Here is an 18,542-nt window from a genome sequence, read left to right as displayed (position 1 = left end):
TGGACAAAATTGAGAGGGTGCAGAAGAGAACAACAAGGCTGATCCGGCACCTGGAGACCAAGTCCTGTGAGGAAAGGCTGAGGAAGAGGAGCGTGAGGGGGAACAGGATTGCCGTGTTTGAAAGGTTATCACTAAGAGGAGGACAGGGATTAGTTCCTGTTGGCAGCAGAGGATACGACCCGCAGTGATAGATTTAAACTACATGTAAAATGGTATTGGCTAGATATCAGGAAAAACAAATTCGCAGTCAGGGTAGTTCAGGAGTGGAATCGGCTGCCTAAGGAGTTGGTGAGCTCCCCATCACTGGTGACCCTTAAGCAGTGGCTGGACAGATACTTATCAGAGATGCTTTAGGCTGATCCTACGTTGAGCAGGGGGTTGGACTAGATGGCCTGTAGGCCCCGTTATGCCCTCCTCTATGACTCTATGAAGCAAAGGATATCATTTTTTTGGAAAAGCCCAGTGGTATACTTCCATTTCTGTGGACCACTTTGAGAGTGTCATTTGAATTGTATTAAATGTGCAGAGTTTCAGAACTGGATTTTAGTGGGCTGAGCTCTGTGCCCCTCACTCTAGAGTGAACATTGAAGAACAATGGCTTTTCCTCCTCTTCCAGGGCATTAAAACAATCCCAAATCCTGCCAAAGGATGGATGTGTTAGCTCAGTCATAAAATAAGCAAATTCGTGGCAGGTGATTTCAAAGGACAGAACTGTGCGTTTGTCCCTGTGCTCTGGGCTGTGGTTTCTTGTTTCCTTCCCCTCCCCAGGAACTCAAGCTTCGTTCTAGCTTTACTTGGTTTGGCTCAGACTTCTTGTTGCAAAACAAGTTTATTCTTGAGATGCACGCAGCTATCAATAGCCCAAATATTCACTCGTCTTGTAAAATCTTCAGAACTTTAATTTTTTTTCTTCTTCCCCTTGTACTCTGGGTGGCTTTTCAAATGGAAACTGGTGAAAGACAAGAGAACAGGATGTACAATAGTCCACAATAGTTGTGTGCTCTTCTTTTTCCTGCGACATGTTCTGTATGAACGCTTTTTCCCCCCAATTTGTTGTGTGTGTGTGTGTGTGTGCTCGTGGCCTTATCAGAATGCAGCCACTTGCCAAGGATGGGATTTCTTTCTGTTTAACAAATAAAAATCTAAGTGGAAGAATTGATTTATGTATATTGTACAAGTTTGTTTTATGGGATTAGGAATCAGTTTATGCCCCTAACACAGAGTAAGTGCTATATTAGCAGCTTTAGCTGTATGCCAAAGCCAACTATTTAATTTTAGCGAAGACAATCAGTCCTGACTTTGCTTTATTTATTTTTTTAATTTATGTCTTGCAAATGCCTTGCAAATAAGATCGTTGGGGTGTGTTACTGAATATTTTTGAAGTTTCCTAGCCTTTTACCATCACTGTTGGGCAGATAAAGATTTCTTAAGGTCGCCAGCAGGAGACTCCCGAGAATTTGAGGATCTATACCAGCCCTATGAGGACCTTTACCACTGCCTCTTCAGGGTGGCAGTGTGAAGCATTGACAGGGAGTCTGCTTCTCCCACCACTGCCCTGAACAGGCCTGCTGAGGCCTCTGAGACCTTGGCAGGCCTGCCCGGGGCAGTAGGAGGAAGTGCTGGCAGGGACTATGCTCCTCCCCTCCCCCCGCCCGCCGCCCAGGGCAGCCCTGCTCAGGCCTGGCAAGGTGGCAGCCAGAGCTGCTTGGGGCAGCGGGAGCACTGGCATGGACTGGCTCACCCTTTCCACCCCAGCCGTGCGGCTGAGGCCTGGCGAGGCTGCAGCAGGGTAGAGGTGAGCGGTGGTGGTGGTGAAGAGCAGTGGCGAGGGCTCCCTCCCCACCCCTCCAGGCCTTTTTCAGTTGCCCTTTTCCCAGGTTTCGGTCCCTCAGATTCTGCTCACTTCTCCAGCAGCTGCATTCTTTGCAAACACCCGTCTCAGCAGCTGGGTTCTCTAGGGGCTCAGTCTGTCCCACTGCCTGACTGCTGCCAGCCCTACCCTGCAGTATTCTAGTAGATCACACTCTAAGGAAAGTATGCCTAAAGACAATACCAGACAGATACCAAGACCAGCCAAGGTTGGGACAAGCTCCACTGGCTCAGAGTGGTCCTGGGCGTTTACACTTGAATCTGTGACCAGGGAAGCAGACACTAGCAAGGAAGATAAAATAAACAATAACCATTTCAGGTTTTCTTGATAGGTGGTTGGCCCCTTGCTGATTCTTGACCATGCTGACCTCTGGTGCCTGGTCTGGTCCAAGTCATGGCCCTTTGTCCTTTGTATCTGTAAAACAGAGTACCCCAATAGATTCCTTCAGTAGGCACCCTTTGAACTGCCCTCACATCCAGCTCAATTAGCAAGGGTTTCCCCCCCCCCAAAAAAAAATCTATATCCTTTTCTCCTAAAAACAGTCTAGATTTAACAGGCAGAGGGTTCCTAGTTGAAGAGGGACCTGCTAATATTAGACAAACAGAAGTATTAGCAGTGGTTAATCTTCGTGTGAATGTGGATTTATGGTCTGGCTCCTTCGTATTTGAATTCATTGCTACAGCTAATGGACATCTCAAAGTGTCTTAAATCACTGGCTCTTTAGTGTGCCAAAGAGTAATAGAAAGCTTAAAGCTACCATAATTTGGCACCTATGTTTAGAATTGGTTGCCAGAGGAACTTATGGAGAAAAACGATCGAGGGAAATATTTTTCCAGGGGCTCTTTCACTCTCGATGAAATGTGTTTGATGGCTCTCTCGTTCGCCGTGGGCCATTAGGAATTGCAGAGCACCCTAATGAATGCAGGCTGTGTGGAATGGGATTTCTGGAAGAGGGCTGGGACAGGTTGCTGGGCAGTGGGGGGTGTGTGTGGAAGAAGTGGTTGATGGGAAATCTGTTTGGCAGCACCAGAATCCTAGCTAGAGGGTCCAGTTACAAATGGCGGCATCCGACGGGGAGTCAATGGAGTTTGAGCAGCACCAGCAGAGGGCACTCTGGACTTTACAATCCTTGGAGAAGATACAAGTCCTGATTCTCTAAAGAGCTGGGCCAGCAAAAATAATTGAGCGGCCCTTGCTAAAGAATGATTGGGAACCAGTATGGCCTACGGTTGAAGTGTCAGGAGACCTGGGACCAAAACTTCACTCAGTAGGAGCTCATCCCCCGCTTACCCTAGGTATATTTCTTACAGAGAGACCAGGATACATGTGGCAGACACGCTTGCTGCTTTGAAGTATGAGATGACTGGGGTTTAAGCCTACCTGGTCTGGGTTGCATAACTGCCCCGTCAGATCCTTAGTTATGCAGGAATTCTGAGATGCTCCCCACTTTGGGAGATCTGGAAGGGCATGAAATGGTAGAGTAGATCCTTTGCACTGGTACCGTGAAGTCTGGTCTTGCTGCCTTTGGTCTAATGCAGGGGTAGTCAAACTGCGGCCCTCCAGACGTCCATGGACTACAATTCCCAGGAGCCCCTGCCAGCGAACACTGGCAGGGGCTCCTGGGAATTGTAGTCCGTGGACATCTGGAGGGCCACAGTTTGACTACCCCTGGTCTAATGTATGTTGTTTGTATCGCACCATTCCTTTAAGGAACTGAAGCTAAAGGATAGTCCAGTGCCACTGGTTATTTATTTGTTGGGTAGTCAAACTGCGGCCCTCCAGAAGTCCATGGACTACAATTCCCATGAGCCCCTGCTAGTGAACACTGGCAGGGGCTCATGGGAATTGTAGTCAATGGACATCTGGAGGGCTGCAGTTTGACTACCCCTGGTTTAAACATATAATCTGCTTTTCTCTCCTGCGGAGACCCAAAGCAGCTTAGAATATCGTTCTTGCCTCCTCTATCTTATCCTCCCAACAACCCCCTTGTGAAAGAAGGTAGGCTGAAGAAATGAGTGACTGGCCCAAGACCACCCAGGGAAGAATTTGGGGGTTTGAGCCTGTGTTTCTTATAACCAATCTACAGCCAGGAATGGTGCCATGTCCGAAACAAAAGGGGCAGCTACGTCTGCTAGTGCCTGTCCTGATCATGTTTAAAGGGGTTTAACTTGTTTTCCTGGAAGAGAGCTGAGTCATGCATGTGTTCCAAATCTCACGCCTTGAATAAGTCTTTGTTGATCTTAAAGGTGCTATCGAACTCTAGTTTTGGAGAGCTTTCAAGTGAGGGTGTCGATCTATCCCTGTTGAGCTCTCTCTCCTCCCCAAATTCTGCCCTCTCCTAGCTCCATCCCCAGACCTTTAAGATTTCTCCAAGCTGTAGCAGTCAGTCCCATGTACTGTATACTGTGCAGGTTATTAGGAGCTATCATTCTAGTAGAGCCGTGGTGCTGTTAATATCTAAATTTCCACCACCCCAGATCTTCTCCTGGAGTTTCTTTATCTTTCCCTTTTCCATTTATCTCCTTTTCTGATCCTCAGTTCCCTGAACAGTAAAAAAAAGAAGAAGAAATCTTTCACCCCATCTCTGGTGTTCAACATTTCATGCAATGTTTTATCTTTTCGTGAATGAGAAATAGAGAGTAAAACCTGGAGGTTGGGTGCGGGACAGTCATTTCATTGGAAAGGTGTATAAAAATGACACTTTAAAAGCTGCACTGCTTCCTGCATCAATATGACTAATGATGAAAAGCATTCTACTTTCTTTCCAACATGTCAGATTTCAAAGAACTCTTCTGATCTTTTGCAAAACCCAGTTTACTCCCCATTGTTGGCTGCAAAGAGATTTGAAAGAGTCTCTTTCCTTAAAGAGGCCCATTAATCTTCTGGACCGCTTACTGTACTCCATCAGCAGCAATGTTCTTCTCAGGCAGTGCTGTTGTTAAAATGTTATGGCTGTACAGGCGAAATTCAGAGCTGCGAGCACCTTGGGATGTCGGGGAAAGGTTGCATTTCTGAAAGCCTTTTGTAACTTCCCCAGCCGATGTCAAAACTTTTCTCTGCCACCAGGCTGAGGGTCACGCTACAAGTTTCAGGACTGGGGTTGTGGCATTGTAGTTTCCCTGATTGGAAATACCCCCACCAGAGCTTTTTAAAACCCTGATAAGGGAAACAGACACAGTAAGACAAGTCTATTTTCTTTCCCCTCTAGAAGGGCTTAAGGCAGCCTGAAGGCCACCCTTTCAAATCTGGGGAATAGCCTGGAAGAATTTGGAAGAAAACGTTTTACAAGGATGTGTTGTTTTGGTGAGGGGTTGTTTAATTTTCTGGTCATTTCCACTTAGTGCTTCATTGTTGTGGGGGTGGCTGAACTGCTCACAGATCACTGATAAAGCAAGCAAGCGAGGAAGGAAGGGGAATGCACATGGGGGGGGGGGGGAGGGAAATAACTAATACCGAAAGGAATGCTTCGGAGGAGGCAGAAGAGTCCGGAGGAGAGGAAGAGTTCAAATGCTGTGTAAAAGCTGAAGTGGTTAAGGAACGCACCACAACAGGAAGTGGGTTCCGTGCTGGTTTCAGTATGCTAATGGGAATGAAATTGGAAAGCGTGTTGCAGTAAATGCAGTGGGTGGGGGGAATAGGCTGAAACGCAGTTATAAATATCTGTTGTTGTTTTTCTTCTATGAAGTTACTGGAAATCTTCAGCGTGTTTCTGCTGTGGGTTTCTTTGTGAATGGCCCAGTCATTGTTGGATCTTCTTTTGTAAGAAGTTGTTATGGTTTCAAAAATCTGATACCCCTGTGTTTGTGGAGGAGAGATCATTAAGAACACATGGTTTCCACGAAGAGTATCCAAATTCCATTGCTAGCATGTTCTGTTAAAGGGCTGTGAAAGATCTCGGTTAGTAGCTCTGAGTACAACCTGGAATCTTGGCATACTGCTCGTGATGTAAGTTGATAGATAGAAAAAGAAGAAGAAGAGTTGGTTCTTATATGCCGCTTTTCCCTATCCGAAGGAGGCTCAAAGCGCCTTCCCATTCCTCTCCCCACAACAGACGCCCTATGTGGTGGGTGAGAGAGCCCTGATATCACTGCTGGGTCAGAATGGTTTTATCAGTGCCTTGGCGAGCCCAAGGTCACCCAGCTGGTTGCATGTGGGGGAGTGCAGAATCAAACCTGGCATGCCAGAAGTCTGCACTCCTAACCACTACACCAAACTGGGCTAAATGGGCCAGAGACCCAATTTGGCTTGAGGCAGCTCCATATCTGTAAACAGCCCGTGGCGCCACGGGCGCCACGGACTGTATAAAGGAGTAAGGGGTAGTGGGGAGGAGTTAGGGCGGGACCGGTCCGGGATAAAAACTCGGGGGGGGCCAATCAGGAGCCGCGAAGCGGCTCCTGATTGGCCCCTCCGAGTGTCAATCCCGCCCCAAGCAGACAATGGGGAGCCGCGCTTCGCGCGGCTCCCCATTGCCTGCTTCACTCGCTCAGAAAATGGCGGCCCGCCTGGTGAGAGCCTCGGCTGGGGGGTGGGCCGGGAAGCCTTCTCTCGGCCGGCGGAGCGGCCTCGCAGCGTTGTGGACGCTGCTAGCCCGCTCCGCCGGCCGAGAGAAGGCTCCAGAGAGCCTCGGGGGGGTGGATGGGTGGGGGGGGGAAGGGAAGCCTTCTGCCGCCCCAAGGAAGCCCCCGCCGCAAACACAACACAAGACTCCAGCTGCAGAGAAAAAAGAAACACCCCCGGAGGAGCCTTTCGCCGCTAGCGCGACGAGAGGCAGCAGAAAAAAAAACCCCTGTAGGAGCTCCAAGCCGGCGCGCCGACGAGAGGCAGCAGAAAAAAATTAACTCTGTAGGAGCCTTTCGCAGATCCAAGCAGCAGAAAAAAAAACCCCTGTAGGAGCCTTTCCCAGCTCCACGCAGCAGGAAAAAAAAACCCTGTAGGAGCCTTTCCCAGCTCCACGCAGCAGAAAAAAAAACCCTGTAGGAGCCTTTCCCAGCTCCACGCAGCAGAAAAAAAAAACCCTGTAGGAGCCTTTCCCAGCTCCACGCAGCAGAAAAAAAAAACCCTGTAGGAGCCTTTCCCAGCTCCAAGCAGCAGAAAAAAAAAACCCTGTAGGAGCCTTTCCCAGCTCCACGCAGCAGAAAAAAAAAACCCTGTAGGAGCCTTTCCCAGCTCCACGCAGCAGGAAAAAAAACCCTGTAGGAGCCTTTCGCAGATCCAAGCAGCAGAAAAAAAACCCTGCAGGAGCCTTTCCCAGCTCCAAGCAGCAGAAAAAAAAACCCTGTAGGAGCCTTTCACAGCTCCACGCAGCAGAAAAAAAAAGCACCTCCTGGTGTCCCCTGGGTCCTAGCGCCCATTGCATTCCTGGTTGCAATGGGCTTTCTTGCTAGTAATAGTAATAATATATATATATAATGATGCTCTAGAATTCCCAAATCTCGGGGGTTTTTACCATAAAAATTAGGGGATTCCTAGGGTACCATACTGACATTTTGATGTGGTTCAAGGGCTCCCATTTGTAGTCATTTGTAGTCATGTTGAAGTGAAGTAAAACAATATTTAGGGGGACATCTGGGACTTCAGCAAGAGGGGGAGATGAAAAAGCTGCTCTCCACACACAGAAATATTTCACTCTGCTGAAATTTGGGCAGGATTCAAGCCTTTGTGCTTTCTGTGGTGGGCAGTGAGATTGTTGGTGATATATGGTTATACGGACATGTCAGGTCTCCCTCTGTCCCTGCGGCCTCTCAGTAAGGTGGAAGAGGAACTCAAGCTAATGGCATAATGTCACTTCTTCCCCAAACCTGAAAGTGATCTTAGCATATCAGTATGACACGCTAGGATCACCTGTCCCAACTTCCTTCCTGTCCTGCTGGTTGCCAGCCAATGGCCAGTACCTGGCATTCGTATGATGATGCCCCCATTTGCAGGGTGGGGGACCACCTCCCAGCCTCCAAGAAAATGCAGCCTTTAGTCTTGGACTGTTTTGAAATTTGTTTGAGTGGCTTTTAACCTGCTCTTTATTAGAGGTCAGAATATATTTGAAGGCATTTGAATAAGCCCTGGCTAAACTCATCGCATTTACAGTAAATGAGCTCTTTCCAAATTGATCTGTTCTGTGTGATGCCTATTCATATTTCCTACTACTGTCAGGAGAGATTGGTGAGAGTCTGTCTGAGCCCCCCTCCCTTTTTTTGTTTTTTTGTTTGTTTGTTTGTTGTCTGAAGTTTGGAATGTCAGACAATAAATCTCTCCTGCTTTGAAAAAGTTGCAGGTAAGGTTCCTGTAGGCAACATGCATTGTCGGTCAAAGCAGGGGTATTTCTAGAAATGGGCTGATATTTTGAAAGATTAATCATTTCTTTTTCTGTGGCCAGGCCAAAGTTTAGTGTTATCTTTGGCCGCAGTCCATATCCTTCGCATTCTGTAGTGAGCCCATTCTATTGTAGAATCAATGAACTCCAGACTATAGTTTTGATGTAATCTGCATGAGGCCTAGGCCCTTCCATTTTCCTTCCTATGGCAGGAAACCCCCAGCCTCAGCCCCAATTCCCCACCCTAAAAAATTGTAGAATGGGACCAAAAACAAAACCCTAGAGTAAGTCCCATGTCTCTATGGTCATCATAGAGATCAAGAGAACTGCCTAAAGTGTCACCCAGATATCACATCCTCCTAGCGTTGCCAGTCCCCAAGTAGAATCTGGGGGACCCCTGGAATTATAGCTCATCCAGATTAAAGAGATCAGTCCCCCTGGAGAAAATGGCTGCTTTGGAGGGTAGACTCCATAGCATTATACTCCACTGAGGTCCCTCCCCACCACCAAATCTTGCCTCCACCCCAGCCCCAAAGTCTCCAGTAACTCCTTGGGGGAGGGGGATAAGTCCTGAAGGTGCAAATCCTTTCTGCAGGAATTACGCTTTCGAAATCGGCGGCATAGCCCCTGAGTCAGTCGGTAGATGGCTGGAAGAGGAAGGCCTGATTGCATCAACCCTGTTTATTTATCTCTCTGATTATTTAGCCTATTAAATGTTGTGAGGCTCGTTTGCGTAAGAATAAACACAGGCTATCTGTTACACAAATTAGCTAGTTAAAAGAATGAATTAATGGTTCATTAACCTCTCCTGAACTTATATTCTTATTAGTGGAAACCCATTAAAAGGAATGGCCAGACGAGGGTGTGAAACTACTTAGAAGAATTCCAGCAACTGCATTTAATCAAGGGATATTATTGAAATGAATGGGTGTCGTCGGGATGCTGCGCCCCCCAGACGCTTGGGGCCGTCCCTCGGATGCGAGGATTAATCGGGGCATTAACTCAAGGCCCGTGCAGTCGGGCAAGCTGGTCCTCAGTACGAAAAAGCAAGCCGATTTGTCTCAAATGAAAGTCTCAGGGAACTGACTGTTATGTATTCAACAGCTAATGGTGCAAAGGAAGTCAAACTGGACCTTCCACTTAGAGTCTTCCCCCAACCCTCCCAGTAATGCTTTTATCCCTAAGAGATTTTGTTGATGTTTTTATGCAATGCTTGGTAAAGACTCACAGTTTGTTTGCAGGAACCCTACAGATCTGCATCCTTCTCTCCACTGTGCCTGCTTCTCTTATTAGATAAACAAGATACAGGAGTGCAAAGGACAGGAGCAAAGAAGCCCTTTTGTTCCAATGAGCAATCGGTTCTGTGTATCTTGCATTTCTTCCTGCCGCCTTCCAAAGGGCTCTGTATCATTCTCTACTGCAGTATGCAAACACTTTTCAAGTTAGCTGGTTAATCCTCTCAAAGGCCAGCGATTAACCAGTGAAAGTCTTTTATTGGCAGGTGACCCAACTTCTATTACAGCCAGACCATCAGAACAGTGGGCCTCTCTGCTTCTTGGAGGTGTAGCCGGTAGGGACTGCTTTAGCCAGTCTGGCTTAACAGCTTTTCATTGTTATTATTATTATACTGTGGCCATAAATAGCCAATCGCCCCAAATATTACTGGATTTTTGTGTGTGTTGGCTTTGACCAATGAAGTAGAACAAGACCTCTGAATACCCCATTAGTTCCAGTGCTGTGCTTTGACGACTCTGCACCGGCAGCTTTTTTCCCTATATAAGTCACTTGCTTCACCCGCATCTCTTAACAAATACCATTGACAGGCACCGTTGCAATTTTTCTGCATGTTCTGACAGTTTAATTCAGTACCTCCTGGCTAAGCAGCCTGAGCCGGAGGGGGCAATTCAGCACACTGGCATTGCGCTGCTGCAATTAAAATAATTAAGGGAGCCCAGGATGGGCTTGCACAGCTTCCTTCCTCTTAGAGCTTTTGCAGAGAGAGAGAGAGAGAGAGAGAGAGAGAGAGAGAGAGAGAGCTTGCCAATCCCCCCCTGGAATGAGCATTGGCTTCCCCTTTGCAATATAGGGCAGTAGAATTTATTATTAACATGATGTTTCTGTCCATGCATCAAAACGATTTGGATTCTCACCTCGCTTGCATCTGTCTACCTTCCTCTCATTTGATATCTTTTCTCGTTTAGGCATCGCAGACTGTTTCTCAGTCTCCTGGCTTGGTCCAACAGGGCAGATAGAAGAGCACCTTTTAAAAATTAGCATCGGCTCTCTCTAGGTGTGGATGGCAAAGCTGTAGGCTGTTGGATTCGCCCTCCCTTGCAGAGGGACGATCAGGTGCAAACAACAGAAGGAGACCCACATACCCTATTTGAATATCTTAAAACTGGTAAGCTTATTCTTAAAAAGGGAAAAAGATGTCAGCCAATTTGGCGCAGTCAAGGCAGTGATGAATGAATGAATGAATGAATGAATGAATGAATGAATGAATGAATGAATGAATGAATGAATGGAAAGGAAAGGAAAGGAAAGGAAAGGAAAGGAAAGGAAAGGAAAGGAAAGGAAAGGAAGGAAGGAAGGAAGGAAGGAAGGAAGGAAGGAAGGAAGGAAGGAAGGAAGGAAGGAAGGAAGGAAGAGAAGAAAGAAAGAAAGAAAGAAAGAAAGAAAGAAAGAAAGAAAGAAAGAAAGAAAGAAAGAAAGAAAGAAAGAAAGAAAGAAAGAAAGAAAGAAAGAAAGAAAGAAAGAAAATGTAATGCCATTTATGTATTCAGCAACATCCCAAAAAGTTAAGGCAGATTAAAAGTCGTCAAGCACTCTTATTTCCAAATTCTGGGGAACAAAATAATTTCCACACCAGTTCATCGAGTCAGTGTGTAATGGTTAACGTGCCAGACCAGGTTCACAGAGATCCCAATCTGAATCCTCAGTCTGCTGTGGAAGTTCAGTGAGTGTTTGTGGGCCAGTCATGCACTCTCAGCCTGACCCACTTCGCCGGGTGGTTGTGAAGATAAAATGAAGCAGAGAAGAATAGCATAAGCAGCTTTGGGTTCCCATAGGGCAGAAAGGCGGCATATAAATAAATGAAATATTAAAGCACAACAGCTGTTATAATGGCACCCATTACTTTGGTCCATTTAAGTCTGATCACTCTCTCAACCTTTCGTACACTTCTTTTGCATGGCTAGTTGGGGGAGCATCCAGATGGTGTTGTGGCAAATTTAGACAAGGCTGGTCTACCTCCCAGATTTCCTCCACTCAAGCTGGATTAACAATAAACTTCCTTTGATCTGGTTCAGTTGAAACTGCAGAGTAACGGCGGGGGGGGGGGGGGGGGTGTTTCTAAGGATGTTCGGCTCACAGCCATTACAGTAGAGATGGACTCCACATCCCCTTCCCCTTTGATTAGACAAGTAGTTGAATGATGCTCAATAAAATCAGAAGAACTATTTAAGTAGATCTCCATTTCCTTTCAGCATCTGGATGTTCCCCAGCCTGTCCTGTTCTACTTGATATTTACTAATCAATGATGGAAATCGGTTGAGAGTTACATTGTTTTGCGGATGTTTCTTGACAGATTCCATCACAATCCAGAAAGGATAGCAGTGTGGCTTTTTTTTTTTAGTGTGTGTGTCTGTGAGGTGGTAATTGGCATACTTTCAGGTAGATTCAGGTGGGTAGCTGTGTTGGACGGAAACAACAGAACAAAGTTTGAGTCCAGCGGTGCCTTCCAGACCAACCAAATTTAATTCAAGATATAAGCTTTCATTGCAGATATAATGAAACCACGTTTTCTCAACCATACATATAGGTGGGGATTAATTGCCAAGGAGGCTTAACTAGAGTTCAGATGCATAATTAACTGGGCAATTATAGCTGCGATGGGATTGAGGCAGTTATCAGAATCATGTGAGTGGCCATCAATCAGCATACAAATACAGGAATTAACGAACAGAAGAAGAATCCAGTGGTAGCCCCAAGGTATAGTTTCAGGTAAATGATAAAAATTAAGAAAGATTTGATCCAGACACCAGCAGCTCCTCATAAGGAGGTTCACAGAGATGGATTGGGAAAGATCTCTGCCTAAGAGATCCCCTAGAACAGGGGTAGTCCAACTGCGGCCCTCCAGATGTCCATGGACTACTGTTCCCATGAGCCCCTGCCAGCGAATGCTGGCAGGGGCTCATGGGAATTGTAGTCCATGGACATCTGGAGGGCCGCAGTTGGACTACCCCTGCCTTAGAACTTTCTCTATGAGTTATGCTAGACATAGTTGAGCACTTCTCTTGCTCTGCCAGATTTCTTCCATGCAACCACACTGGAATTGTGCAGAGGAAGTTATCACATGACTGGAATCTAGACAAAATATACTGGTATACCAAAGTGAAAGCTTACAGCAATTGTTGCCATTTTTGGTAGGACATCTTGGACTGCATTTACAGTACAGCGGCCTTTCTCAACTTTTTGACTGTTGAGAAACACCGGAAACATTCTTTGGCTTTGAGAAATCCCAGAAGTGGCGCAATTGTGCGGAATATAGTTGTGAAGCATAGCTGTGGACACACCCACCCAGGGCCCCTCCCCTCCCCACCCGCTCCAGGCCCATCATTGGTGGTGGTTTGACATGACCATGGTCATCTCATCCAATAAATGTTTAACAAATTATTAAAATATATTAATAATTAAGCAATTTCCACCCACTGGGGAAACCCTTCCAGGGTCTTCTAGAAACCCTAGGATTTCACGGGACCCTTGTTGAGAAATCCTGCAGTACAGTATGCTTCCAAACCATAAAGTACTTCCTGTTCATGACAGATTTTCTCCATATGATTATGGGCCCCTGAATTGGCTGGGGTTGGTGCCAGAAAAGCCAAGTAGAGCTGTGTGAACAAGAACCACCAGTGCAAGAGCCAGTTTGGTGTAGTGGTCAGGAGTGCGGACTTCTAATCTGGCTTGCCAGGTTTGATTCTGCGCTCCCCCATATGCAGCCAGCTGGGTGACCTTGGGCTCGTCACAGCACTGATAAAGCTGTTCTGATCGGGCAATGATATCAGGGCTCTCTCAGCCTCACCCACCTCACAAGGTGTCTGTTGTGGGGAGAGGAAAGGGAAGGTGACTGTAAGCTGCTCTGAGCCTCCTTCGGGTAGGGAAAAGAGGCATATAAGAACCAACTCTTCTTCTTCTTCTTCTTCTTCTTCTTCTTCTTCTTCTTCTTCTTCTTCTTCTTCTTCTTCTTCTTCTTCTGAATGGGCCCTCCCAGTTGCAAAACGCAGCAATCCATCCTCCATTCTGAGTAAGCCCGAAGGACGCATTGCCATTAATTGTAATCATACCTCTTTCTCTAATCCACAGTCCTGATGAGTACTTGATTATCTGTGATTTTGATGCTTCACATTTGAATGGAAATTGCCATCGCAGTGGCAACCGGAAAGCACGTTTCTGCCATGCCCTTGATATATGGTCCTGGGCAGCAAAGCTGAAGATGAGATGGCCTGCCTTTTGCGGGGAGGGAGGGTCCCACCGCTTCTTATCTTTTCCCTCCGCTGATGTTGAACTTGGCCAGATTAGAAAGTGGAGCAAAAGTGGAGCCTTATCACATGGAATAAAGATGTGCAATGGTACCTTTTTTATTTTTTATTTTTGGCTGGAGTGCAGGGACTTGTGCGACGGGAAAAGACCGGACAAAGAGATTAGCTTTAGATCCCTCTGCTGTGCTTCACCAGAAGCCGATTTCCCACTGTCCACCTCCCCTGATTTCTGAGCACTGTTTTCGTCCTCAGCCCCGGATCCTCCAGAGAGGCGGCACAGCTCTCTAGGACGTTATTTTCTGCAGTGTGAGCATCTCAATTCCAGGCAGGCTACTGTAACTTTAAAAAGATTTAACGAATGTACCTCCAGTAGCTAAGCTGAAATAAGACTGTCTCCTGAGTTTAATGGATCAAACAGCAGTGATGGGTTTTATAGCTCCTTTTCACTTTAGGGCAAAGGGAAGAGAGACTGGGGCAGGTTGGTTTTAAATTCAAGGATTTATGTTGTTAATCCTCCTGGCTAATTATAATTTATGGGAATCCTGATAAATTAATATGCGGTTGCTATTCAAAAGCAGAGAATCATGTAAGGCAGGCATAAACAAGCCTTGTTCATTTTTAATTTATTTCCACCAATGGAGAATATTAAATTAAACGAACACTGGGGCATTTTCAGGGGAAGTTTCATTTTCATTATTTATCTCCAGGTCTGTAGACTTTGCGTAATGATTTTGCAAACTTTGTTTCCTTTACGCAGCAAATAACGTGCCAGTTGAGCATGCTGACTGTCATTTCCGAGTCAAAGCGTTATAATTCTGCCCAATGAAAAAAAAAAACCCAAAACGCAGATGTGAACTAAATTGGGAGGATTGGGGGGGGGGGGGGAGGATGTGGACAGAGAACTTGTACTTAAAGGAAAATAGAAATCGAGCCATGAATAGAGTAAATATTTATTATTTATGTAGGTACGTCACTGTGCTTGTAACTCCCAAGTAGGATGGAAAATACAGTACAAAATCTAGGACTTAGAACATCTTTAAGTCATAACATCTACTCATTGACATGCTAAGCTGCCACCACCTGGTTTATTCTCAAGTGCTCTTTCTTTTCCTCAAATCAAATTGAGATACTTTTAAAAGAATCTGATTCGTTTTGTGGGTTCAGTGTACCCTCAACACCCTCAAACCTTTCATGGACTTTTTTTTTTCTGGTTTGGCTCAGGGTTCAGCTGGCAGCCATTTTAAGCTGACAGGAAATGGGTGTGAATGCCCTGCTATCAGCCTAAAATGGCCGCAGGCAATTTCAGCACATAGGCTTAGTTCCCTTGTATCAAAAGGAGAAAGAGCCTCTTGTGGCACAGAGTCGTAAGGCAGCAGACATGCTGTCTGAAGCTATCTGCCCATGAGGTTGGGAGTTCGATCCCAGCAGCCGGCTCAAGGTTGACTCAGCCTTCCATCCTTCCGAGGTCGGTAAAATGAGTACCCAGCTTGCTGGGGGGTAAACGGTAATGACTGGGGAAGGGACTGGCAAACCACCCTGTATTGAGTCTGCCATGAAAACGCTAGAGGGCGTCACCCCAAGGGTCAGACATGACTCGGTGCTTGCACAGGGGATACCTTTACCTTTTATCAAAAGGAGGGAAGGGAACCAGCGTGCTGAAATAGCTGCTGCAGAGAAGCCCACCAACCCCGGCTTCAGCCTAAGGAGAATGAGTTCTCTGTGTAATCAGCTGTTTGGTGGGCGGCCCAGCACACACTGAGCCCATCAGCTGTTTAGGGAAGCCATTTTAGCCCTTCTTTGGCTCCCCCACCCTCTTTTAAGCTGGGAAAAGCTAACATGACTGGCACTAACCAGACTGGCTTGTTTCTGGGGGTTGGTTTATCAGGGTTCAAGAACACCCTGAACTCCGAACCCGAAACCCCGAGTCAGAATTTTCTGGCCTCTGACTACCCCCTCATGAGGACTGTGCCAGGTTAGAGGCCTTTTGCCCCCGGTGTTTTTGGTATTTATTTAGATATTTAGTCATTTAGATATTCATATGCTCACCAACAGGTATCCAATATAACTTGAACCATTCTCTCCTACCCCATGGTATCCTCACAACAACCACCTTATGAGGTAAGTAGGCTGGGAAAGAGTGACTGGCTCAAGATCACCCAGCAAGCTTCCATGATAAAGTGAGGATTTCCCAGATCCTAGTCCAAGGGTCACCACTGTGGTGCCTGCGGGTGTCATAGTGTCCACTAGCACCTTTTCTGACTCCCTTCAAGTGTTTTTTTTAATACATTGGTAGGGCCAGGTTGAACTTTTGCCCAGCAAGACTCTGATTGGGAAATTCCTGGAGATTGGGAGGGGGGTGGAACCTGTAGAGCGTGGGGCTTGGGGAGGGAAGCAGGATCTAATGCTTTAGAAACCAACGACCAAAGCAGCCATGTTCTCCAAGCGAACTGATCTCTATCAGCTGGACACTGCCAGGAGATCTCCAGTCACCACTTAGCAGTTGGCAACTCTAGATGTGGAAGATCTCTGCTTGAAATGCTGGACAGCCACTGCCAGCCTAAGTAGACAATATTAGACATTGGTCCTTGTAGGACCAATGATTCAGTTTAGTCTAAGGCAGCTTTGAGCCTCTTGTGGCACAGAGTGGTAAGGCAGCAGAAATGTTGTCTGAAAGCTCTGCCCATGAGGCTGGGAGTTCGATCCCAGCAGCCGGCTCAAGGTTGACTCAGCCTTCCATCCTTCCGAGGTCGGTAAAATGAGTACCCAGCTTGCTGGGGGGTAAACGGTAATGACTGGGGAAGGCACTGGCAAACCACCCCGTATTGAGTCTGCCATGAAAACGCTGGAGGGCGTCACCCCAAGGGTCAGACATGACCCGGTGCTTGCACAGGGGATACCTTTACCTTTACCTTTAAGGCAGCATTATATGTCCATCTGTCCATCCCTACACCCAAGCTTTAGCCCAAAGAAGACAGCATTTCTGTTTTGTACCTGGAACAAGGATGAGTCCTATTAGCTGGGGATCATCACACACCTGTTCTCTTGCTGCTGCAGAAAACTCCTAAATGTGATGCATAACTTCCTATTGGGTCTTCAGTTTGGGATGGAAAGGGCAAGAGGAGGGAAGGAAGGCGGGTGACGCCAAAGAGTTCTCCCTTGAGTTCGGAACAAATGATTCCAACACATGTAGCCAACAGATATTTGTCTCAATTTATGATGATGGCCTGTCTCGAGGGGATTAGTGTGGGTTTTTCTACACAGCTGGGGTGTGCATTTCTCAGATGATAGGATATTCGTTTACACCTATATACGGAACGTTTGACACAAGGTTATCATAAATTGAAGTAGGTTCTGGATTAACTCGCCTTGGAGGAATCATTTGATGCAATTACATGCCTGGATTTGGCCGGTTGTTGACGTCTCCTGGTAAATGAGGTTCCAGCGTGGTGGGGATGGGTGGGCGTCGGGTTGTTTCTTCTCTCCTCTGCCGGAGATGCAGATTGAGTTTGATTAGTTTTACCGCTGAAACTTGGCACCTTTTTTTAAAAATTATTAAAACTGTTCTTCTTCATCCTGGTGGATGCAGGAAGTTTAAGAGTTACTAATATCCCTGCAGTTTTATTTCCTTGAGAAGAGATCGCAGGCTAGCAGATATTATATTTGGAAATAATCTGCTCAACTGTTCTTTTGATAGAAAAATCCCCCAGCTGAGCATTGCTAGATGAAGCTGAGCTCACAGTATTAGGAGGGTTCGAAGATTTAAAGCAGTTTGCTCATCTCCTTTGATTTTGCACATGGGAGGAGGGCCTTTTTAAGTTTCCGACAAAGAAAACTTAAGATTCCGATGATAGTTTGTGCTTTGCTGTAAATGAAACAGAACTTTAAGAGAACTGTTTAAGCTTTCTGGGTGCTTAGGCATAAAGCTCCATCTCATAAGTCTTTGGGTGAATGTTCATCCCCCACCCACCCAACCACCCATGATCAAATGAAACTGCCTTATACTGAATCAGACCCATGGTCTATCAAAGTCCATATTGTCTATTTGGACTGACAGCGGTTCTCTAAGGTGGAGGTCCTTAACCCCCGGTCTGCGGCCTGATACTGGGCCACGAAGGCCACAATACCGTGCCACCGGCGGCCGCGCCTACCTACCCCCTGCAGCGAGAAGCTTGCCAGGCCACGAGCAAAGCAGCCGTTTCGCTCGTGACCCGGCTAGCTGTTCGCTGCAAGGGAGGGGAAGAGGCAGGCGCGGCCAACGGCACGCCAGCAACACAAACATGCATGTGCAGAGCTGCTGTGCATGCGGGTTTGTGTCCCCTGCTGGCAAAAATGCACATGTGCAGCAACTCTGCGCATTAGCACCACCTGGTGGTGAAAACGCGCATGTGTGGCAACTGCGCATGCACGTTTACGCACAGCTGCCGTGCGTGCACGGCACCTGGGCCGCCGGCTCTCCCCCACCCCTGGAGGCAGTCCTCGACCACAAGAAGGTTGGGGACTGCTGCTCTAAGATCTCAGGTGATGCCAGGAATTGAGCCTGGGACCTTCTGCATGCCAAGCAGATGTTCTACTACTGAGCCCGACCCCTTATTGCTGTTGGGAATTGGGGGGCAGACCTTTGCTGGTAAGATGTCTTCATTTTCTGCCTGAGAGGGAGAATTTTTTAAAGCAAGTGGTGCCTGCACAGAGTTCAGAGCAATGCAGGACTATTTATTGATTGGTGGAAGGATTGCATTTATTTCTATTTACTGCATTTTAACCTCGTTTTTTTCCAATTACAACTTGGCTCTTAAAGCAGCTTGCAGCAACTTTAAAAAGCAAATATAAT

The 18,542-nt window shown here is 46.7% G+C and overlaps 1 protein-coding gene and 1 long non-coding RNA gene across 2 annotated transcripts in view; one reads left to right on the top strand and one right to left on the bottom strand.

Annotated features, from left to right (window-relative positions):
• Positions 1-18,542, top strand: part of WWOX (WW domain containing oxidoreductase) — a 538,960-nt gene that overhangs the window by 442,908 nt on the left and 77,510 nt on the right. The gene's annotated exons all lie outside the window — the stretch shown is intronic.
• On the bottom strand, positions 566-9,535 carry LOC143823853 (uncharacterized). The gene is made up of 3 exons (XR_013226602.1): positions 9,406-9,535; positions 2,181-2,284; positions 566-949 (listed from the first exon to the last, which is right to left on the bottom strand). It is a non-coding gene; the product is annotated as an uncharacterized LOC143823853 (long non-coding RNA).

Source organism: Paroedura picta, chromosome 14 (assembly GCF_049243985.1).
Source record: "Paroedura picta isolate Pp20150507F chromosome 14, Ppicta_v3.0, whole genome shotgun sequence".
NCBI classification, from domain to species: Eukaryota; Metazoa; Chordata; class Lepidosauria; order Squamata; family Gekkonidae; genus Paroedura; species Paroedura picta.
Note: the sequence above shows the minus strand (reverse complement) of the source record. Positions and strands in the feature narration are given on the sequence as shown.